A 25,673-nucleotide genomic window follows, 5' to 3' on the forward strand; every position below is an offset into this window, starting at 1 on the left:
CAAATGAGCTCATGAGGCTTGGTAAGATGACCTTCCTGCTAATAGTTTTTAGTTGACTTTTTGAGTGCCAATAGTAGCACTGCTTGCCAGTTCCTCTTTGCTAACTGTATAAACTAAAAATGGATGAAACATAATTTAATCATGATGACAAGTTCCAGTTGTCAATCGTAGCATGGCTATCTCTCCCTTGAGAGCCATCTATATACTAAATTCACCGAGGATTCCAAATTTAATTGTTCAAATTGAACCTCATATTATCTAATCAGCTTGAATTTTTATGTGGTTCGCTGAAACTAATTGTAATATTTCAAATCATGGGTAGACATGAAGATTCAATACATAAATTCATCTATACTTCCTGAGAGTCCATTGCTAATCAGCTTATGATATTAAATGTATTCATATTAAATTGTTTGAATGCCTAATGGCTAGCCTTGGGGATGCACTTAATTTTTTTTCCTTTGTAGCCTGACATGTGCAAGGCATAGTAAGGCCATATTAGCTTCTCGTTTTTTTGGAATATATGGTATAGTTACCTAATGCCTGGCCAGGTATCCATTGTATGGTAGGCATGATTTGGCTCATCAGTGCATTTGCTGTCGTTTGTGTATTCACAGTTGCTAACATGCACAGACACAAATGTTCCGGTGATAGAAGACATCGCCATTACTGGCAAGAATGCAGATATAATGTATGTGGTTTGTGAGTTGTTATCGTGAAAATAAAATATATTCTTCTGATATCTGCAAGTCCCGGTAATTATTGTGTAGGAAGGAGAAGATGATATAGGTCAGCGTGGAGGACGACAAGGACAGCTAGTGCGGCCGTGGTCATTCTGGTGTTTGAGTTGTTGTAGTATTCAGGGATGGAATTATTTTCTTGTCCCAAGCAGAACCTGTAATAGTGTAACCGTCTCATTTTGGAATCTTGGATCTTTAACTTGCATCTTGATTAAGTAGACCTTGTCATAAGAGCTGTGCTCTATTAATAAAGTAGTATATTATTATTTGCTCTGCTATCCAAATTAATGCCCATAAATCAGCGCATGTCATGTGAAAAAGTTTCATGCATTGTTGCTAAATAACCTTCGATAAGCTGCCACTAAAAACTTTTCTTTGTTCCCTAGAAGAAATTTTCTTATTTCATTTTTAAAATACATTGCTGAAATCAGATTATCTAAAGTATAAGAAAAATGTAAGTTTTGCTCTCTAGCAACACAACTTAAGATAAACGTGATATTGTGTTGGCTTTTATCTGGTTCCTACTAAACTAGAGACCCATCCACAGCAAATTAAGCCCGGATACAACCGGAATAATAAGCTCAAATACAAACAAATACAAGCCCAATCACAACTTGCGGGAAAAATACAATAACAATCAAAGCCCGGAACGATACAGGAGTGAAGGGAGGAGGGATTCTGGTCACACACACACACACACACACACACACACATATCGGTGACATCAATCGACCGAGAATTAGTGCCCAGCCCTAGGAGTATCCCTTAATTATTTATTTAAGCAACATGGTGCTACGTGCATGCATGCATAGCCGCATGCATATATACTTGGTACGTAGCCTAGTATGGAATCTGCCCGAGCACGGGGGGCGGGCTATAGCTGCAGATGACAAACACGCCAGCGTTGCCGTCACAGAGGACAGCGCCGCAGCCGATGGTCTTGGTGTCCCTCCACACCAACTGCAGGTATCCCATGCACGACTCACCCGTAGGTGCGGAGCAGGTGTTGGTGGCGTGGTCGTAGTACTGCTTCCCGGACGCCCAATAAATCACTGCGTCCACCGCATTCCATTCGGCCCCAGCGGCCCGAAAAAGGTTCTCTCCGTATGGGCGCACCTCCGGAGAGAGTAGTAGCTGGCAGTCGGCGCGGCGCTTCTCCGCGTACGACTGCGCGTACGCCGCCACTATGGGGTCCCACATCACTGGCCCCACACCGACGGTGGCGCGCACTTCATTGTGGGCGTTCAGCATGTCATCGGCCCCGTTCTGGGCGGTGACGATCATGGCGGACGCGAGAGCTAAGAGCAGTGCCGCCGCTAGCTTTGGCGAGTACTCCATCGTTAATGATGCCTTAGGAAATGGAGGAAAGATGTGCGTGTGTGTAATGATGGATGAGATTTGTTGTGTCAGCGTGAGTTGTGTATTTATACTAGTGCACAAGCTAGCTCGATGGGTTGCTTCTCTAAACACCTAATCTTAGAGTCATTATTATTCTCCTTTCAATAGGTAAACAAGAATATCCACTTTTACGTACTGGGCAAATTCCCATACATGTGCCTGGTCCAAAAATTCAAGCCACTCAGGAAGCGGAGACCTCATCAATTCGAACAAAAAAAATAAACGGACGCCTCATCGGTTTGAAAAAAGTAACCAACCTGTTGTTGGCTAATTTGGTCTGGCGGGCGGTAGGTATGGAAAAAAAAAAGAATATCCACTTGCCCGGTTGAAAACTTGAAGCCAATCAGTAAACGTAGACCTCGCCGGTTTGTAAAAAATAAGCCAAGACCGCACCGGGTCATAAAAAATAAGCGCATACCTCATTAATTTGAAAAAAGTAACCAACATGCTATGTCGCCTTGAACGCCGCGTCAGGCCCTGCACTAGTAAAAGCATCGATTCATGGATGCATACAAAAGCAAAGCAATGCATATTACACACGATACGCCACACACAACGACATTCCGAGGAGATGTGGATTAGCTTCTCAAGAGGCAGCCTGTGTAGCAGCAAATCGTGCCCTCTATTTGAAGCAGCAATACGTACGAGATTGAATATACCTATCATGTATGCATCCAATTGAATTAGTTAACGATTTCTCTCAAGTGGAAGAGAAACTGGAGAAACAGAGTTGGGGCCGCTAAACATGATGGGGCAATCCTAGCTTTAGTGATACTAGATGACTTGTTGTGCCAGTTGACGAAAATGGCGGAGTTACTCCAGAAGAAATGTATGGTAATCTATTCCCAAGGTTATCGACTTCAAAAGTAAGAAAGTTAGATCATCACAATATACATTTTAGGTGGTGAATTATCGACATATTTATTCCAGGTAAGAATTGAAGCGAATCAGTAAGTGGGTGAGGTCGTACAAAATAAGCGGAGACCTCACGGCGGAGTTACGCCAGAAGAAATGTATGTTAATCTATTCCCAAGATCATTGACGTCAAAAATAAGAAAGATAGATGATGTAATAGACGTTTTAGGTGGTGAATTATGGGCTTATTTAATCCAGGTAACAATTGCAGCCAATCAATAAGCAGAGACCTCACTGGGTCATAAAAATAAATAAGCGGAGACCTCACCGGGTCGTAAAAAATAGGTGGGGACCTCATCGGTTTGAAAAAATTAACCAACATGTTTTGTCACCGTGGATGTCTCGTCAGGCCTTGCTATAGAAAATGCATTGATTCATGGATGCATACGAAAGCAAGGCAATGCCTATTACACACGATACGCCACACAATGATTTTTCGAGCAGATGTGGATTAGCTTCTCAAGAGCAGCCTGTGTCATGTAGATCGTGCCCTCTATTTAGCTTCTCAAGAGCAGCCTGTGTCGTAGAAGATCATGCTCTCTATTTGAAGCAGCAGTATGTACTAGAGTGAATATACCCATCATTTATGCATCCAATTGAATTAATTTACGATTTCGCTCAAGTGGAAGTGATAAGGGAGAAAGAGAGTGGTGGTCGCCAAATACGATGGGTGATCCAATCTTTTGTAATACTAGGTGACCCGTTGCGCCAATTGGCGCAAATGATGTAGTTATGCCATAAGGAATGTATGGTAATCGATTCCCAAGATCATTGCCTTAAAAAATTAGAAAGCGAGATCATCATAATATATGTTTTAGGAGGTAAAATGTCCACATATTTATTCCATGCAAAAAGTAATAAAAATATTGTGTCACGTTACATGCCTTGAAGTTTGAACACATAGCCATTGTTTATCAATTTCTCTATAGAGGAAGAGGATCACAATAAAAACATATGTGATAATAAAAATGAGAGACATAGGGAATTTGAAAGGATCAAAATAACACTGAGATACTAACATCACTAAGTCCATGGTCGGCAACAACACCTGACATGGAATCTAGTACATAACTTAGACATGTGATATGTTTGTAAGATGCTTTGGCATGGCTCCCCGAGAAGCCAAAGTTTATAGTGTTAAAAGCATGCTCCCGAATCAGCATTAACTTGTACAAAATATAGGTATTGTCACAACCAGCATGCTCCCAAATCAGCATTAACTTGTAAAAAAATATAGGTATTGTCACAACCAGCATGTTGTCGAATCAGCATTAACTTGTACAAAATATAGGTATTGTCGCAACCAGCACCACAGGTCACAACATCACGGATTCCGAGTGTCAAAACACGGATACTCGATAAAGAGGAATGCATATTGAGTCTTTTAAAACATGCTTAGAAAGCAAGAAGATACTTGGTGAAAGCCAGTGTATGCCAAGTATTCCTAGAACACACTTGGCAAAGATCATATACTCGTCAATGAACCTAAAAAACACTCAGGAAACCTCCAAACATGCCAAAGACGATGGCCACTTCCATGTATTCTGCTGAGAGAGAACAGAAGAATCTTTGACACCAAAAGCAAGAAAAAAATGTCGTATCGAAATATCCATATGCGAGGCACACCTCAACGAGAAAGGGGCAAACTTCAGCACAAAGTACTATAATGACATTCTTCCCACTCGGTATAATCCCGTGGCTCGTTACAGTGCCGTCAACCCTGAAGAACTACCCCAGCTTAGCATTTTCACATGGCTGGGTGGAAGATCAAGTGGTCCAAATTTCAAGTCAATCCAACATATGAAGATGGAAGATATTATGTCGTATATACTGAAGAACATGACAGATATAACACCATACATAAATTAAGTGCTCACCATTTTTTTTTGCACACATTCCTCCCCAGTTTTTGTAACTCTTGTTCTTCTCATTGCCATAGATTCTAGCGTAAAACCTGAAAATGGAGAAGGCACCTTACCGACAAAGAATCTTAGGACCTTTTTAAATAGGGTGGGGAAGTAGGCGGCGGTTGCATTTGCTAGTTCTCCACAAAATTACTTATCTATCTGTCATGGCTCCTAGTGAAAGCCATTTCAAGTTGACCTTACATTGAACTAATACACAAAGCTTTTCCTGTTAAACATGTAGGCAAGAACCGACATGGAAGCGAGTCGTGAATTGAGGCAAGTTTCCAAAGGCTATAACTATTCTGTCAAGACATTTGATTCTTATGGTGTGAATGGATATTGCTTACATAAAGATTTCATGATGAATCATTTATAATCTTCGTTGGCATGGTTCTTCTTTGATTCTTTCCATCTACCCATCATCAAGATTCAACCCCAAGCCTCACTTGTACTATTGTACATGGTATTCGCTATATGTGTTGTTTAACAAAAATCGATTCAGACATACTCAATGTAAACATATAAGAAGACAATCTAGGACTCGTCAAGGTTATGTACCTAGCCTTATTTATACATGATTTTTATAAATAAATATTTATGGATTCAACTATAGCAATTGTAAAATATGAAAAAAATGCATGGGAAAAGAGAGGCAAAAGAGATAAACCAGATGACTCCAAATATAGTTTTACGTATTTATCCTTCTTAGGATAAGAAATAGGAACTAATAATAAATCATCTTGCAAGTAGAATAGAGCTGAACAGGAAACAAACTGGAAGTTACTCTAGGGATGAAAGCACTTGAGTAAAACTAAAGAAGGTATAAAATTGGAGATGGTTCGTTGTGATGTTTTGGTCGATAACAAGAAATTATGGAAGCTCAAAATTCCTCTAAGAGTGAAGATTTTCCTCGCATTTTTAACACAGGGCTCATCTTGACTAGAGATAATCTGGCATGACGTAATTGGCAAGGTAGCAAGACATGTGTCTTCTGCCTTACGAGTCGATTGAACACTTACTTTTTAGTATAAATTCGCTCTGCGGTCTAGGCCATAGTTAAAGTAGTTTCAAATCTATACCCCCACATTGAGTACGTAACATGTTCGGCCATTTTTTGTGGGGCATTGATAAAAATTTGATGCACATATTATTGTGGGGCGGCTGCCTTTTGTCGGGCATTGTGGCTTATGATGTCTACTACACAACCTTCTTCTTGTAGATGTTGTTGGGCCTCCAAGTGTAGAGGTTTGTAGGACAGTAGCAAATTTCTCTCAAGTGGATGACCTAAGGTTTATCAATCCGTGGGAGGCGTAGGATGAAGATGGTCTCTCTCAAGCAACCCTGCAACCAAATAACAAAGAGTCTCTTGTGTCCCCAACACACCCAATACAATGGTAAATTGTATAGATGCACTAGTTCGGCGAAGAGATGGTGATACAAGTGGTATATGGATAATATATAAAGGTATTTGTAATCTGAAATTATAAAAACAGCAAGGTAAATAATGATAAAAGTGAGCGTAAACGGTATTGCAATGATAGGAAATAAGGCCTAGGGTTCATACTTTCACTAGTGTAAGTTCCCTCAACAATACTAACATAATTGGATCACATAACTATCCCTCAACATGCAACAAAGAGTCACTCCAAAGTCACTAATAGCGGAGAACAAACGAAGAGATTATGGTAGGGTACAAAACCACCTCAAAGTTATTCTTTCCAATCAATCCGTTGGGCTATTACTATAAGTGTCACAAACAGCCCTAGAGTTCGTACTAGAATAACACCTTAAGACACAAATCAACCAAAACCCTAATGTCACCTAGATACTCCAATGTCACCTCAATTATCCGTGGGTATGATTATACGATATGCGTCACGCAATCTTAGATTCATCTATTCAACCAACACAAAGGACCTCAAAGAGTGCCCCAAAGTTCTACCGGAGAATCACAACGAAAACGTGTGCCAACCCCTATGCATAGGTTCATGGGCGGAACCCGCAAGTTGATCACCAAAACATACATCAAGTGAATCACGTGGTATCCCATTGTCACCACAGATACGCACGACAAGACATACATCAAGTGTTCTCAAATCTTTAAAGACTCAATCCGATAAGATAACTTCAAAGGGGAAACACAATCCATTACAAGAGAGTAGAGGGGGAGGAGAAACATAAGATCCAACTATAATAGTAAAGCTCGCGATACATCAAGATCGTGCCAAACCAAGAACACGAGAGAGAGAGAGATCAAACACATAGCTACTGGTACATACCCTCAGCCCCGAGGGAGAACTACTCCCTCCTCATCATGGAGAGCACCAGGATGATGAAGATGGCCACCGGAGAGAGATTGCCCCCTCCGGCAGGGTGCCGGAACGGGTCTAGATTGGTTTTCGGTGGCTATGGAGGCTTCTGGCGGCGGAACCCCCGATCTAATATCTGTTCTGGAAGTTTTAGGGTACGTGAGTATATATGGGTGCAGGAAGTACGTTAGTGGAGCTTCGAGGGCCCCACGAGGCAGGGGGCGCGCCGGGGGGGGGGGGGGGAGGGCGCCCCCACCCTCGTGAGCACCTTCCTTGGCTCCTGACGTGGGGTCCAAGTCCATCCGGTAGCTTTCCTTCCAAAAATAACTTCTCCAGTTGATTTCGTTCCGTTTCGACTCCGTTTGATATTCCTTTTCTTCGAAACACTGAAATAGGCAAAAAACAGCAATTCTGGGCTGGGCCTCCGGTTAATAGGTTAGTCCCAAAAATAATATAAAAGTGGATAATAAAGCCCAATATTGCCCAAAACAGTAGATAACATAGCATGGAGCAATCAAAAATTATAGATACGTTGGAGACGTATCAGCTTACTAGGAACGATGTGGGTTTTTTAAATAAAGAGCTCCAGTGAGCTAGGGCTCCAATAGGACTTTTGGACTCTTTGAACTACTATATTTGTGTACCTTTTCATTCCTTTTTTCCCGAGCCAACTAATCAAGAAATAAATCCACAACAAAGCCAAGATACAATGACAATAACATGATCAAATACAAGTGTTGCCGTGGTTTTGTCACGGCAGATGTCCTAGTGAAAGGACTTAGTCGTGAGGCCATCGCTGCCAGGTGATTGCTTGAACGGGGTTGATCGAAATCGAGAGACAAGGGTTTACCTAGGTTCGGCCCCTCGCGGTGGAGGTAAAAGCATACTCCTGCTTGATTGATATTGATGATGATGATGATATCGATTACAAAGGTGCGACTTGGCTAACCTAGTACTCGAGAGCTTGTAGCTTAATATTTTCGCGTTGGGGGCTCCTCTTTATATATAGGTTGAGACCCTGGGCTTACAACAGAGTCCGGGTTGCATTGTGATCCGTGATATAGTATGCTTCCTAGCTGTCTTGCTTCCTAAGTAAAGAAACTTTATATGGCAACTTGTACTTCTAGATGATGAGCGGGCGCCTACTGGTACTGGCCCATGAGTCTGCCCACTCCTTAAGCCGCCCTGTAGGCCTTAAGGTCTTGAACATCTTCAGCCCATCTTATGTCCTGCTCCGCAAGTCGCCAACAACATAACTAGGCCCAATTATGGCGGGTCATATCACGGGCTTATATCCCCAACAAGTGTCGTCACAAGACACATCACAAATAGAAAAACAATCAAAGCTCGGAACGATACAAGAATGAAATTGAGGAGGGATCTGACTCTCTCTCTCTCTCTCTCTCTCTCTGACACACACACGCACACACATGTTGGTGACATTAGTCGGCCCAGAATGAAATGAGTTCTCGGTCAGCCGAGCCCTAGGAGTATGCTTTAGTTGTTTATTTATGCAACACACTTCTATGTGTTATTCATTCTATGAGTCTTACTGTATGCAGGAGGTGACACGGGATGAGGCATTGCATACGGACATGGTTCTTGGCCATAATTTTGAGGGATATGGAACCTATCAGTTCAGGGGTCACTCTCTTGCCGATCCAAATGAGCTCATGAGGCTTGGTAAGATGACCTTCCTGCTAATAGTTTTTAGTTGACTTTTTGAGTGCCAATAGTAGCACTGCTTGCCAGTTCCTCTTTGCTAACTGTATAAACTAAAAATGGATGAAACATAATTTAATCATGATGACAAGTTCCAGTTGTCAATCGTAGCATGGCTATCTCTCCCTTGAGAGCCATCTATATACTAAATTCACCGAGGATTCCAAATTTAATTGTTCAAATTGAACCTCATATTATCTAATCAGCTTGAATTTTTATGTGGTTCGCTGAAACTAATTGTAATATTTCAAATCATGGGTAGACATGAAGATTCAATACATAAATTCATCTATACTTCCTGAGAGTCCATTGCTAATCAGCTTATGATATTAAATGTATTCATATTAAATTGTTTGAATGCCTAATGGCTAGCCTTGGGGATGCACTTAATTTTTTTTCCTTTGTAGCCTGACATGTGCAAGGCATAGTAAGGCCATATTAGCTTCTCGTTTTTTTGGAATATATGGTATAGTTACCTAATGCCTGGCCAGGTATCCATTGTATGGTAGGCATGATTTGGCTCATCAGTGCATTTGCTGTCGTTTGTGTATTCACAGTTGCTAACATGCACAGACACAAATGTTCCGGTGATAGAAGACATCGCCATTACTGGCAAGAATGCAGATATAATGTATGTGGTTTGTGAGTTGTTATCGTGAAAATAAAATATATTCTTCTGATATCTGCAAGTCCCGGTAATTATTGTGTAGGAAGGAGAAGATGATATAGGTCAGCGTGGAGGACGACAAGGACAGCTAGTGCGGCCGTGGTCATTCTGGTGTTTGAGTTGTTGTAGTATTCAGGGATGGAATTATTTTCTTGTCCCAAGCAGAACCTGTAATAGTGTAACCGTCTCATTTTGGAATCTTGGATCTTTAACTTGCATCTTGATTAAGTAGACCTTGTCATAAGAGCTGTGCTCTATTAATAAAGTAGTATATTATTATTTGCTCTGCTATCCAAATTAATGCCCATAAATCAGCGCATGTCATGTGAAAAAGTTTCATGCATTGTTGCTAAATAACCTTCGATAAGCTGCCACTAAAAACTTTTCTTTGTTCCCTAGAAGAAATTTTCTTATTTCATTTTTAAAATACATTGCTGAAATCAGATTATCTAAAGTATAAGAAAAATGTAAGTTTTGCTCTCTAGCAACACAACTTAAGATAAACGTGATATTGTGTTGGCTTTTATCTGGTTCCTACTAAACTAGAGACCCATCCACAGCAAATTAAGCCCGGATACAACCGGAATAATAAGCTCAAATACAAACAAATACAAGCCCAATCACAACTTGCGGGAAAAATACAATAACAATCAAAGCCCGGAACGATACAGGAGTGAAGGGAGGAGGGATTCTGGTCACACACACACACACACACACACACACACATATCGGTGACATCAATCGACCGAGAATTAGTGCCCAGCCCTAGGAGTATCCCTTAATTATTTATTTAAGCAACATGGTGCTACGTGCATGCATGCATAGCCGCATGCATATATACTTGGTACGTAGCCTAGTATGGAATCTGCCCGAGCACGGGGGGCGGGCTATAGCTGCAGATGACAAACACGCCAGCGTTGCCGTCACAGAGGACAGCGCCGCAGCCGATGGTCTTGGTGTCCCTCCACACCAACTGCAGGTATCCCATGCACGACTCACCCGTAGGTGCGGAGCAGGTGTTGGTGGCGTGGTCGTAGTACTGCTTCCCGGACGCCCAATAAATCACTGCGTCCACCGCATTCCATTCGGCCCCAGCGGCCCGAAAAAGGTTCTCTCCGTATGGGCGCACCTCCGGAGAGAGTAGTAGCTGGCAGTCGGCGCGGCGCTTCTCCGCGTACGACTGCGCGTACGCCGCCACTATGGGGTCCCACATCACTGGCCCCACACCGACGGTGGCGCGCACTTCATTGTGGGCGTTCAGCATGTCATCGGCCCCGTTCTGGGCGGTGACGATCATGGCGGACGCGAGAGCTAAGAGCAGTGCCGCCGCTAGCTTTGGCGAGTACTCCATCGTTAATGATGCCTTAGGAAATGGAGGAAAGATGTGCGTGTGTGTAATGATGGATGAGATTTGTTGTGTCAGCGTGAGTTGTGTATTTATACTAGTGCACAAGCTAGCTCGATGGGTTGCTTCTCTAAACACCTAATCTTAGAGTCATTATTATTCTCCTTTCAATAGGTAAACAAGAATATCCACTTTTACGTACTGGGCAAATTCCCATACATGTGCCTGGTCCAAAAATTCAAGCCACTCAGGAAGCGGAGACCTCATCAATTCGAACAAAAAAAATAAACGGACGCCTCATCGGTTTGAAAAAAGTAACCAACCTGTTGTTGGCTAATTTGGTCTGGCGGGCGGTAGGTATGGAAAAAAAAAAGAATATCCACTTGCCCGGTTGAAAACTTGAAGCCAATCAGTAAACGTAGACCTCGCCGGTTTGTAAAAAATAAGCCAAGACCGCACCGGGTCATAAAAAATAAGCGCATACCTCATTAATTTGAAAAAAGTAACCAACATGCTATGTCGCCTTGAACGCCGCGTCAGGCCCTGCACTAGTAAAAGCATCGATTCATGGATGCATACAAAAGCAAAGCAATGCATATTACACACGATACGCCACACACAACGACATTCCGAGGAGATGTGGATTAGCTTCTCAAGAGGCAGCCTGTGTAGCAGCAAATCGTGCCCTCTATTTGAAGCAGCAATACGTACGAGATTGAATATACCTATCATGTATGCATCCAATTGAATTAGTTAACGATTTCTCTCAAGTGGAAGAGAAACTGGAGAAACAGAGTTGGGGCCGCTAAACATGATGGGGCAATCCTAGCTTTAGTGATACTAGATGACTTGTTGTGCCAGTTGACGAAAATGGCGGAGTTACTCCAGAAGAAATGTATGGTAATCTATTCCCAAGGTTATCGACTTCAAAAGTAAGAAAGTTAGATCATCACAATATACATTTTAGGTGGTGAATTATCGACATATTTATTCCAGGTAAGAATTGAAGCGAATCAGTAAGTGGGTGAGGTCGTACAAAATAAGCGGAGACCTCACGGCGGAGTTACGCCAGAAGAAATGTATGTTAATCTATTCCCAAGATCATTGACGTCAAAAATAAGAAAGATAGATGATGTAATAGACGTTTTAGGTGGTGAATTATGGGCTTATTTAATCCAGGTAACAATTGCAGCCAATCAATAAGCAGAGACCTCACTGGGTCATAAAAATAAATAAGCGGAGACCTCACCGGGTCGTAAAAAATAGGTGGGGACCTCATCGGTTTGAAAAAATTAACCAACATGTTTTGTCACCGTGGATGTCTCGTCAGGCCTTGCTATAGAAAATGCATTGATTCATGGATGCATACGAAAGCAAGGCAATGCCTATTACACACGATACGCCACACAATGATTTTTCGAGCAGATGTGGATTAGCTTCTCAAGAGCAGCCTGTGTCATGTAGATCGTGCCCTCTATTTAGCTTCTCAAGAGCAGCCTGTGTCGTAGAAGATCATGCTCTCTATTTGAAGCAGCAGTATGTACTAGAGTGAATATACCCATCATTTATGCATCCAATTGAATTAATTTACGATTTCGCTCAAGTGGAAGTGATAAGGGAGAAAGAGAGTGGTGGTCGCCAAATACGATGGGTGATCCAATCTTTTGTAATACTAGGTGACCCGTTGCGCCAATTGGCGCAAATGATGTAGTTATGCCATAAGGAATGTATGGTAATCGATTCCCAAGATCATTGCCTTAAAAAATTAGAAAGCGAGATCATCATAATATATGTTTTAGGAGGTAAAATGTCCACATATTTATTCCATGCAAAAAGTAATAAAAATATTGTGTCACGTTACATGCCTTGAAGTTTGAACACATAGCCATTGTTTATCAATTTCTCTATAGAGGAAGAGGATCACAATAAAAACATATGTGATAATAAAAATGAGAGACATAGGGAATTTGAAAGGATCAAAATAACACTGAGATACTAACATCACTAAGTCCATGGTCGGCAACAACACCTGACATGGAATCTAGTACATAACTTAGACATGTGATATGTTTGTAAGATGCTTTGGCATGGCTCCCCGAGAAGCCAAAGTTTATAGTGTTAAAAGCATGCTCCCGAATCAGCATTAACTTGTACAAAATATAGGTATTGTCACAACCAGCATGCTCCCAAATCAGCATTAACTTGTAAAAAAATATAGGTATTGTCACAACCAGCATGTTGTCGAATCAGCATTAACTTGTACAAAATATAGGTATTGTCGCAACCAGCACCACAGGTCACAACATCACGGATTCCGAGTGTCAAAACACGGATACTCGATAAAGAGGAATGCATATTGAGTCTTTTAAAACATGCTTAGAAAGCAAGAAGATACTTGGTGAAAGCCAGTGTATGCCAAGTATTCCTAGAACACACTTGGCAAAGATCATATACTCGTCAATGAACCTAAAAAACACTCAGGAAACCTCCAAACATGCCAAAGACGATGGCCACTTCCATGTATTCTGCTGAGAGAGAACAGAAGAATCTTTGACACCAAAAGCAAGAAAAAAATGTCGTATCGAAATATCCATATGCGAGGCACACCTCAACGAGAAAGGGGCAAACTTCAGCACAAAGTACTATAATGACATTCTTCCCACTCGGTATAATCCCGTGGCTCGTTACAGTGCCGTCAACCCTGAAGAACTACCCCAGCTTAGCATTTTCACATGGCTGGGTGGAAGATCAAGTGGTCCAAATTTCAAGTCAATCCAACATATGAAGATGGAAGATATTATGTCGTATATACTGAAGAACATGACAGATATAACACCATACATAAATTAAGTGCTCACCATTTTTTTTTGCACACATTCCTCCCCAGTTTTTGTAACTCTTGTTCTTCTCATTGCCATAGATTCTAGCGTAAAACCTGAAAATGGAGAAGGCACCTTACCGACAAAGAATCTTAGGACCTTTTTAAATAGGGTGGGGAAGTAGGCGGCGGTTGCATTTGCTAGTTCTCCACAAAATTACTTATCTATCTGTCATGGCTCCTAGTGAAAGCCATTTCAAGTTGACCTTACATTGAACTAATACACAAAGCTTTTCCTGTTAAACATGTAGGCAAGAACCGACATGGAAGCGAGTCGTGAATTGAGGCAAGTTTCCAAAGGCTATAACTATTCTGTCAAGACATTTGATTCTTATGGTGTGAATGGATATTGCTTACATAAAGATTTCATGATGAATCATTTATAATCTTCGTTGGCATGGTTCTTCTTTGATTCTTTCCATCTACCCCTCATCAAGATTCAACCCCAAGCCTCACTTGTACTATTGTACATGGTATTCGCTATATGTGTTGTTTAACAAAAATTGATTCAGACATACTCAATGTAAACATATAAGAAGACAATCTAGGACTCGTCAAGGTTATGTACCTAGCCTTATTTATACATGATTTTTATAAATAAATATTTATGGATTCAACTATAGCAATTGTAAAATATGAAAAAAATGCATGGGAAAAGAGAGGCAAAAGAGATAAACCAGATGACTCCAAATATAGTTTTACGAATTTATCCTTCTTAGGATAAGAAATAGGAACTAATAATAAATCATCTTGCAAGTAGAATAGAGCTGAACAGGAAACAAACTGGAAGTTACTCTAGGGATGAAAGCACTTGAGTAAAACTAAAGAAGGTATAAAATTGGAGATGGTTCGTTGTGATGTTTTGGTCGATAACAAGAAATTATGGAAGCTCAAAATTCCTCTAAGAGTGAAGATTTTCCTCGCATTTTTAACACAGGGCTCATCTTGACTAGAGATAATCTGGCATGACGTAATTGGCAAGGTAGCAAGACATGTGTCTTCTGCCTTACGAGTCGATTGAACACTTACTTTTTAGTATAAATTCGCTCTGCGGTCTAGGCCATAGTTAAAGTAGTTTCAAATCTATACCCCCACATTGAGTACGTAACATGTTCGGCCATTTTTTGTGGGGCATTGATAAAAATTTGATGCACATATTATTGTGGGGCGGCTGCCTTTTGTCGGGCATTGTGGCTTATGATGTCTACTACACAACCTTCTTCTTGTAGACGTTGTTGGGCCTCCAAGTGTAGAGGTTTGTAGGACAGTAGCAAATTTCTCTCAAGTGGATGACCTAAGGTTTATCAATCCGTGGGAGGCGTAGGATGAAGATGGTCTCTCTCAAGCAACCCTGCAACCAAATAACAAAGAGTCTCTTGTGTCCCCAACACACCCAATACAATGGTAAATTGTATAGATGCACTAGTTCGGCGAAGAGATGGTGATACAAGTGGTATATGGATAATATATAAAGGTATTTGTAATCTGAAATTATAAAAACAGCAAGGTAACTAATGATAAAAGTGAGCGTAAACGGTATTGCAATGATAGGAAATAAGGCCTAGGGTTCATACTTTCACTAGTGTAAGTTCCCTCAACAATACTAACATAATTGGATCACATAACTATCCCTCAACATGCAACAAAGAGTCACTCCAAAGTCACTAATAGCGGAGAACAAACGAAGAAATTATGGTAGGGTACAAAACCACCTCAAAGTTATTCTTTCCAATCAATCCGTTGGGCTATTCCTATAAGTGTCACAAACAGCCCTAGAGTTCGTACTAGAATAACACCTTAAGACACAAATCAACCAAAACCCTAATGTCACCTAGATACTCCAATGTCACCTCAATTATCCGTGGGTATGATTATACGATATGCGTCACGCAATCTTAGATTCATCTATTCAACCAACACAAAGGACCTCAAAGAGTGCCCCAAAGTTCTACCGGAGAATCACAACGAAAACGTGTGCCAACCCCTATGCATAGGTTCATGGGCGGAACCCGCAAGTTGATCACCAAAACATACATCAAGTGAATCACGTGGTATCCCATTGTCACCACAGATACGCACGACAAGACATACATCAAGTGTTCTCAAATCTTTAAAGACTCAATCCGATAAGATAACTTCAAAGGGGAAACACAATCCATTACAAGAGAGTAGAGGGGGAGGAGAAACATAAGATCCAACTATAATAGTAAAGCTCGCGATACATCAAGATCGTGCCAAACCAAGAACACGAGAGAGAGAGAGATCAAACACATAGCTACTGGTACATACCCTCAGCCCCGAGGGAGAACTACTCCCTCCTCATCATGGAGAGCACCAGGATGATGAAGATGGCCACCGGAGAGAGATTGCCCCCTCCGGCAGGGTGCGGGAACGGGTCTAGATTGGTTTTCGGTGGCTATGGAGGCTTCTGGCGGCGGAACTCCCGATCTAATATCTGTTCTGGAAGTTTTAGGGTACGTGAGTATATATGGGTGCAGGAAGTACGTCAGTGGAGCTCCGAGGGCCCCACGAGGCAGGGGGCGCGCCGGGGGGGGGGGGGGAGGGCGCCCCCACCCTCGTGAGCAACTTCCTTGGCTCCTGACGTGGGGTCCAAGTCCATCCGGTAGCTTTCCTTCCAAAAATAACTTCTCCAGTTGATTTCGTTCCGTTTCGACTCCGTTTGATATTCCTTTTCTTCGAAACACTGAAATAGGCAAAAAACAGCAATTCTGGGCTGGGCCTCCGGTTAATAGGTTAGTCCCAAAAATAATATAAAAGTGGATAATAAAGCCCAATATTGCCCAAAACAGTAGATAACATAGCATGGAGCAATCAAAAATTATAGATACGTTGGAGACGTATCAGCTTACTAGGAACGATGTGGGTTTTTTAAATAAAGAGCTCCAGTGAGCTAGGGCTCCAATAGGACTTTTGGACTCTTTGAACTACTATATTTGTGTACCTTTTCATTCCTTTTTTCCCGAGCCAACTAATCAAGAAATACATCCACAACAAAGCCAAGATACAATGACAATAACATGATCAAATACAAGTGTTGCCGTGGTTTTGTCACGGCAGATGTCCTAGTGAAAGGACTTAGTCGTGAGGCCATCGCTGCCAGGTGATTGCTTGAACGGGGTTGATCGAAATCGAGAGACAAGGGTTTACCTAGGTTCGGCCCCTCGCGGTGGAGGTAAAAGCATACTCCTGCTTGATTGATATTGATGATGATGATGATATCGATTACAAAGGTGCGACTTGGCTAACCTAGTACTCGAGAGCTTGTAGCTTAATATTTTCGCGTCGGGGGCTCCTCTTTATATATAGGTTGAGACCCTGGGCTTACAACAGAGTCCGGGTTGCATTGTGATCCGTGATATAGTATGCTTCCTAGCTGTCTTGCTTCCTAAGTAAAGAAACTTTATATGGCAACTTGTACTTCTAGATGATGAGCGGGCGCCTACTGGTACTGGCCCATGAGTCTGCCCACTCCTTAAGCCGCCCTGTAGGCCTTAAGGTCTTGAACATCTTCAGCCCATCTTATGTCCTGCTCCGCAAGTCGCCAACAACATAACTAGGCCCAATTATGGCGGGTCATATCACGGGCTTATATCCCCAACAAGTGTCGTCACAAGACACATCACAAATAGAAAAACAATCAAAGCTCGGAACGATACAAGAGTGAAATTGAGGAGGGATCTGACTCTCTCTCTCTCTCTCTCTAACACACACACGCACACACATGTTGGTGACATTAGTCGGCCCAGAATGAAATGAGTTCTCGGTCAGCCGAGCCCTAGGAGTATGCTTTAGTTGTTTATTTATGCAACACACTTCTATGTGTTATTCATTCTATGAGTCTTACTGTATGCAGGAGGTGACACGGGATGAGGCATTGCATACGGACATGGTTCTTGGCCATAATTTTGAGGGATATGGAACCTATCAGTTCAGGGGTCACTCTCTTGCCGATCCAAATGAGCTCATGAGGCTTGGTAAGATGACCTTCCTGCTAATAGTTTTTAGTTGACTTTTTGAGTGCCAATAGTAGCACTGCTTGCCAGTTCCTCTTTGCTAACTGTATAAACTAAAAATGGATGAAACATAATTTAATCATGATGACAAGTTCCAGTTGTCAATCGTAGCATGGCTATCTCTCCCTTGAGAGCCATCTATATACTAAATTCACCGAGGATTCCAAATTTAATTGTTCAAATTGAACCTCATATTATCTAATCAGCTTGAATTTTTATGTGGTTCGCTGAAACTAACTGTAATATTTCAAATCATGGGTAGACATGAAGATTCAATACATAAATTCATCTATACTTCCTGAGAGTCCATTGCTAATCAGCTTATGATATTAAATGTATTCATATTAAATTGTTTGAATGCCTAATGGCTAGCCTTGGGGATGCACTTAATTTTTTTTTCCTTTGTAGCCTGACATGTGCAAGGCATAGTAAGGCCATATTAGCTTCTCGTTTTTTTGGAATATATGGTATAGTTACCTAATGCCTGGCCATGTATCCATTGTATGGTAGGCATGATTTGGCTCATCAGTGCATTTGCTGTCGTTTGTGTATTCACAGTTGCTAACATGCACAGACACAAATGTTCCGGTGATAGAAGACATTGCCATTACTGGCAAGAATGCAGATATAATGTATGTGGTTTTTGAGTTGTTATCGTGAAAATAAAATATATTCTTCTGATATCTGCAAGTTCCGGTAATTATTGTGTAGGAAGGAGAAGATGATATAGGTCAGCGTGGAGGACGACAAGGACAGCTAGTGCGGCCGTGGTCATTCTGGTGTTTGAGTTGTTGTAGTATTCAGGGATGGAATTATTTTCTTGTCCCAAGCAGAACCTGTAATAGTGTAACCGTCTCATTTTGGAATCTTGGATCTTTAACTTGCATCTTGATTAAGTAGACCTTGTCATAAGAGCTGTGCTCTATTAATAAAGTAGTATATTATTATTTGCTCTGCTATCCAAATTAATGCCCATAAATCAGCGCATGTCATGTGAAAAAGTTTCATGCATTGTTGCTAAATAACCTTCGATAAGCTGCCACTAAAAACTTTTCTTTGTTCCCTAGAAGAAATTTTCTTATTTCATTTTTAAAATACATTGCTGAAATCAGATTATCTAAAGTATAAGAAAAATGTAAGTTTTGCTCTCTAGCAACACAACTTAAGATAAACGTGATATTGTGTTGGCTTTTATCTGGTTCCTACTAAACTAGAGACCCATCCACAGCAAATTAAGCCCGGATACAACCGGAATAATAAGCTCAAATACAAACAAATACAAGCCCAATCACAACTTGCGGGAAAAATACAATAACAATCAAAGCCCGGAACGATACAGGAGTGAAGGGAGGAGGGATTCTGGTCACACACACACACACACACACACACACATATCGGTGACATCAATCGACCGAGAATTAGTGCCCAGCCCTAGGAGTATCCCTTAATTATTTATTTAAGCAACATGGTGCTACGTGCATGCATGCATAGCCGCATGCATATATACTTGGTACGTAGCCTAGTATGGAATCTGCCCGAGCACGGGGGGCGGGCTATAGCTGCAGATGACAAACACGCCAGCGTTGCCGTCACAGAGGACAGCGCCGCAGCCGATGGTCTTGGTGTCCCTCCACACCAACTGCAGGTATTCCATGCACGACTCACCCGTAGGTGCGGAGCAGGTGTTGGTGGCGTGGTCGTAGTACTGCTTCCCGGACGCCCAATAAATCACTGCGTCCACCGCATTCCATTCGGCCCCAGCGGCCCGAAAAAGGTTCTCTCCGTATGGGCGCACCTCCGGAGAGAGTAGTAGCTGGCAGTCGGCGCGGCGCTTCTCCGCGTACGACTGCGCGTACGCCGCCACTATGGGGTCCCACATCACTGGCCCCACACCGACGGTGGCGCGCACTTCATTGTGGGCGTTCAGCATGTCATCGGCCCCGTTCTGGGCGGTGACGATCATGGCGGACGCGAGAGCTAAGAGCAGTGCCGCCGCTAGCTTTGGCGAGTACTCCATGTTAATGATGCCTTAGGAAATGGAGGAAAGATGTGCGTGTGTGTAATGATGGATGAGATTTGTTGTGTCAGCGTGAGTTGTGTATTTATACTAGTGCACAAGCTAGCTCGATGGGTTGCTTCTCTAAACACCTAATCTTAGAGTCATTATTATTCTCCTTTCAATAGGTAAACAAGAATATCCACTTTTACGTACTGGGCAAATTCCCATACATGTGCCTGGTCCAAAAATTCAAGCCACTCAGGAAGCGGAGACCTCATCAATTCGAACAAAAAAAATAAGCGGACGCCTCATCGGTTTGAAAAAAGTAACCAACCTGTTGTTGGCTAATTTGGTCTGGCGGGCGGTAGGTATGGAAAAAAAAAGAATATCCACTTGCCCGGTTGAAAACTTGAAGCCAATCAGTAAACGTAGACCTCGCCGGTTTGTAAAAAATAAGGCAAGACCGTACCGGGTCATAAAAAATAAGCGCATACCTCATTAATTTGAAAAAAGTAACCAACATGCTATGTCGCCGTGAACGCCGCATCAGGCCCTGCTGTACTAAAAGCACCGATTCATGAATGCATACAAAAGCAAAGCAATGCATATTACACACGATACGCCACACAATGACATTCCAAGCAGATGTGGATTAGCTTCTCAAGAGGCAGCCTGTGTAGCAGCAAATCGTTCCCTCTATTTGAGGCAGCAAGTACGTACGAGATTGAATATACCTATCATGTATGCACGCAATTGAATTAATTAACGATTTCGCTCAAGTGGAAGAGACACTGGAGAAACAGAGTTGGGGTCGCTAAACATGCCTAGCTTTAGTGATACTAGATGACTTGTTGCGTCAATTGACGAAAATGGCGGAGTTACTCCAGAAGAAATGTATTGTAATCTATTCCCAAGAATATCGACTTCCAAAATAAGAAAGTGGCGATCATCACAACATACATTTTAGGCGGTGAATTATCGACATATTTATTCCAGGTAAGAATTGAAGCCAATCGGTAAGCCGGTGAGGTTGTACAAAATAAGCGGAGACCTGACCGGGTCGTAGAAAATAAACGAAGACCTGATCCGTTTGAAAATGTAACCAACATGTTGTGCCACCATGGATGTCGCGTGAGGCCCTCCTGAGAAAAAGCATCGATCCATGGATGCATACAGAAGGAAAGAAGTGCCTATTACACACGATACGCCAGCCACACAACCACCTTCCGAGCATATGTGGATTATCTTCTCAAGAGGCAGCCTGTGTCGCAGCAGATCATGCCCTCTATTTGAAGCAGCAGTACATACTAGAATGACTATACCCATCATATATGCATCCAATTGAATTAATTCACGATTTCTCTCAAGTGAAGCGACATGGGGGAAAGAGAGTTGGGGTCGCCAAATGCGAGGGGGCGATGCTAGCTTTAATGATACGAAATGACCCGTTGCGTCAATTGGCGCAAATGGAAGAGTTTCGTCAGGAGAAATGTAGTGTAATATATTCCCAAGATCATTGACTTCAAAAAGAAATAGGCGAGATCATCGTAATATACGTTTTTGGTGGTGAAGTATTAGCATATTTATTCCAAGTAAAAATTGAAGCCGATCAGCAAACTAACACCTCACCAGGTCGTATAAAATAAGCGAAGACCTCACCGGATCGTTAAAAATAGGCGGAGACCTCATTGGTTTGAAAAAAGAATAGCCACATGCCCGGTTGAAAACTTGAAGCCAATCAGTAAACATAGACCTCACCAGTTTGCAAAAACTAAGCCAAGACCGCACCAGGTCATAAAAAATAAGCGTATACCTCATCAATTTGAAAAAAGTAACCAACATGCAATGTCACCGTGAACGCCGCGTCAGGCCCTGCTGTAGTAAAAGCATCGATTCATGGATGCATACAAAAGAAAAGCAATGCATATTAGACACGATACGCCACACACAACGACATTCCGAGCTGATGTGGATTAGCTTCTCAAGAGGCAGCCTGTGTAGCAGCAAATCGTGCTCTCTATTTGAAGCAGCAGTACGTACGAGATTGAATATACCTATCATGTATGCATCCAATTGAATTAGTTAACGATTTCTCTCAAGTGGAAGAGAAACTGGAGAAACAGAGTTGGGGTCGCTAAACATGATGGGGCAATCCTAGCTTTAGTGATACTAGATGACTTGTTGTGCCAATTGACGAAAATGGCGGAGTTACTCCAGAAGAAATGTATGGTAATCTATTCCCAAGGTTATCGACTTCAAAAGTAAGAAAGTTAGATCATCACAATATACATTTTAGGTGGTGAATTATCGACATATTTATTCCAGGTAAGAATTGAAGCGAATCAGTAAGTGGGTGAGGTCGTACAAAATAAGCGGAGACCTCACGGCGGAGTTACGCCAGAAGAAATGTATGGTAATCTATTCCCAAGATCATTGACGTCAAAAATAAGAAAGATAGATCATGTAATATACGTTTTAGGTGGTGAATTATGGGCTTATTTAATCCAGGTAACAATCACTAGTAGAAAACGGAGCTTTAAAACCGGTTTGTAAGGACCTTTACTGCCGGTTATGGAACCGGCACTAAAGCCCCCCCCCCCCTCCTTTAGTATCGGTTCGGCACGAACCGGCGCTAAAGTGCCACCACGTGGCGTGAGCTCACGCCCTGGTATGGGGGACCTTTAGTACCGGCAACCGGTACTAAAGGTTTTTTTTTTGAATTTTTTTTTTGAAAATTTTGGAATTTTTTTTTGATTTTTTTTCGATTTTTAATTTTTCTGAATTATTTGATGATTTAGTCTCTAATCACCTCTCTTAACTGCTCAAGTGTGGATCACTCATTCGAAATCATCTAACTTCCAGACCGGTCACCCATCCCTCTCACTACTCCAGCCCGAGCACGCTTAACTTTCGGATTCTATTCTCCTTCGTTTCCAAGTCTGCACTTGTTGTTTTCTTGACAATAGTAAGATGTTAATCCTATTAACCCTTAGGAGTTTAGCTTGAGCATGAAGTCACACATTTCACCATTTGAGTTTGAAACTATTATTCTAAAAAAACAGTAATTATTTAGTAACGCTAATATTTCTTGAATAAGTTTGACCACAGTTTGACCAGATTTGACCAAAATTCAAAAAATTGAAATAATTATTTAGTAACACTAATATTCTTGAATAATTATGTAGTAACATTAATACTTCTTGAATAAGTAGTTTGACCAGATTTAACCAAATTTTTTTAAAAAAACTGAAATTTGACCATATCTTTTTTTCTTTTTGGAATTTGAGGATTCTAAAAAATTCCAAACAGGCCGTAGGCGGTCTCCATCGGATGCGGATTTTCGTGCTGAATTTTTTGATATATTATACGTTTTTTCTGACATCGTATGAAAAAGTTATAGCCATTTTACATTTTCCCTACACTTTTTGCAAAACATGTCCAAATTTAAGTTTTCAAATTTTCCTAACTGGTAGATGTAGTATTATAACTACCTCTCGAAGGATTTTATTTTTTGAAGTTTTTATCATTTTCTTTTGATTTTTTCAGAACTGAAATGGCGACACGGGGGGGGGGGGGGGGGGGGGGTAGAGTTTGAAAATTGCCCTATAGTGCCGGTTTGTGTCACAAACCGGTCCTATAGGTCAGACCCCTTTAGTACCGGTTCGTGGCACAAACCGGTACTAAAGGTTAGCCCTTTAGTACCGGTTTGTGACACGAACCGGTACTAAAGGTGATCGTGGGGCCCCGGCCTGACGCCAGCCTGCCATCACCCCTTCAGTACCGGTTCGTAGCACGAACCGGTACTAAAGGTTCAACACGAACCGGCATTAATGCATAGCCGTTCGAACCGGCACTAATGGTACAATTAGTGCTAGCTCAAATTCAAACCGGCACTAATTTGCTTCACGTTTGTCCCTTTTTTTACTAGTGAATTGTAGCCAATCAATAAGCGGAGACCTCACTGGGTCATAAAAAAATAAGCGGAGACCTCACCGGGTCGTAGAAAATAGGCGGGGACTTCATCGGTTTGAAAAAAGTAACCAACATGTTTTTTCACCGTGGATGTCTCATCGGGCCTTGCTATAGAAAATGCATTGATTCATGGATGCATACGAAAGCAAAGCAAGCCTATTACACACGATACGCCACACAACGATCTTTCCAGCAGATGTGGATTAGCTTCTCAAGAGCAGCCTGTGTTGTAGTAGATCCTGCATTCTATTTGAGCTTCTCAAGAGCAGCCTGTGTCGTAGTAGATCACGCCCTCTATTTGAAGCAGCGGTATGCACTAGAATGAATATACCCATCATTTATGCATCCAATTGAATTAGTTTACGATTTCGCTCAAGTGGAAGAGACAGGGGAGAAAGAGAGTGGTGGTCGCCAAATACGATTGGTGATCCTATCTTTAGTAATACAAGGTGACCCGTTCCGCCAATTGGCGCAAATCATGGAGTTATGCCATAAGGAATGTATGGTAATCGATTCCCAAAATCATTGGCTTCAAAAATTAGAAAGAAAGATCATCATAATATATGTTTTAGGAGGTAAAATATCCAGATATTTATTCCATGCAAAAAGTAATAAAAATATTGTGTCACGTTACATGCCTTGAAGTTTGAACACATAGCCATTGTTTATCAATTTCTCTATAGAGGAAGAGGATCACAATAAAAACATATGTGATAATAAAAATGAGAGACATAGGGAATTTGAAAGGATCAAAATAACATTGAGATACTAACATCACTAAGTCCATGGTTGGCAACAGCACCTGACATGGAATCTAGTACATAACTTAGACATGTGATATGTTTGTAAGATGCTTTGGCATGGCTCCCCGAGCAGCCAATGTTTATAGTGTTAAAAGAACACTCCCGAATCTGCATCAACTTGTACAAAATATAGGTATTGTCACAACCAGCATCACATGTCACAACATCACAGATTCCGAGTGTCAAAACACGGATACTCGATAAAGAGGAATGTATACTGAGTCTTAAAAAAATGTTTAGAAAACAAGAAAATACTCAGTGAAAGCCAGTGTATGCTGAGTATCCCTAAAACACACTTGGCAAAGGTCATATACTCGTCCATGAACCAAAAAGAAAACACTCAGAAAACCTCCACACCCGCCAAAGACGATGGCTACTTGGATGTATTCAACTGAGAGAGAACAGAAGAATCTTTGACGCCAAAAGCAAGAAAAAAATGCCGTATCGAAAAATCCATATGCGAGGCACACCTCAACGAGAAAGGGGCAAACTTCAGCACAAAGTACTATAATGACATTCTTCCTACTCGGCATAATCTCGCGACTCGTTATAGTGTCACAGTGCCGTTGTAACACCCACAATGCCGCTATATCTCCCACGTGTCAGGGCACAACTTAGAGGCATAGCCGCATGGTAGGTTTGTCACAAGAGGGGTAATCTTCACACAATCCCATGTACTGAATAAGAAAGGGGTAAAGAGTTGGCTTACAATCGCCACTTCACATAAATACAAGTTAAACATATATCATCCAGAATACAATCAAGGTCCGACTATGGAACCAAAATAAAAGAAGACAACCCCAAATGCTAGATCCCCGATCGTCCCAACTGGGCTCCACTACTGATCAACAGGAAACAAAACAAAACAATGATCAAGATCTTCAACGGGCTCCCACTTGAGCTGGGTTGCGTCACCTGCACTGGTATCATCGGCACCTGCAACTGTTTGGAAGTATCTGTGATTCACAAGGACTCAGCAATCTC

The 25,673-nt window shown here is 41.7% G+C and overlaps 3 pseudogenes; all 3 read right to left on the reverse strand.

The window, feature by feature from the left end:
* Window positions 1–1,291: 1,291 nt before the first annotated feature.
* LOC147982417 (pathogenesis-related protein 1 pseudogene) lies at window positions 1,292–2,143 on the reverse strand (annotated as a pseudogene).
* An 8,079-nt stretch (window positions 2,144–10,222) lies between these two features.
* LOC147982418 (pathogenesis-related protein 1 pseudogene) lies at window positions 10,223–11,074 on the reverse strand (annotated as a pseudogene).
* Window positions 11,075–19,147: 8,073 nt separating this feature from the next.
* On the reverse strand, window positions 19,148–19,935 carry LOC147982419 (pathogenesis-related protein 1 pseudogene; annotated as a pseudogene).
* Window positions 19,936–25,673: the final 5,738 nt, after the last annotated feature.

Source organism: Triticum urartu, chromosome 3A (genome assembly GCF_056163025.1).
Source record: "Triticum urartu cultivar PI428250 chromosome 3A, HENAU_Tu73, whole genome shotgun sequence".
Lineage (NCBI taxonomy): Eukaryota > Viridiplantae > Streptophyta > Magnoliopsida > Poales > Poaceae > Triticum > Triticum urartu.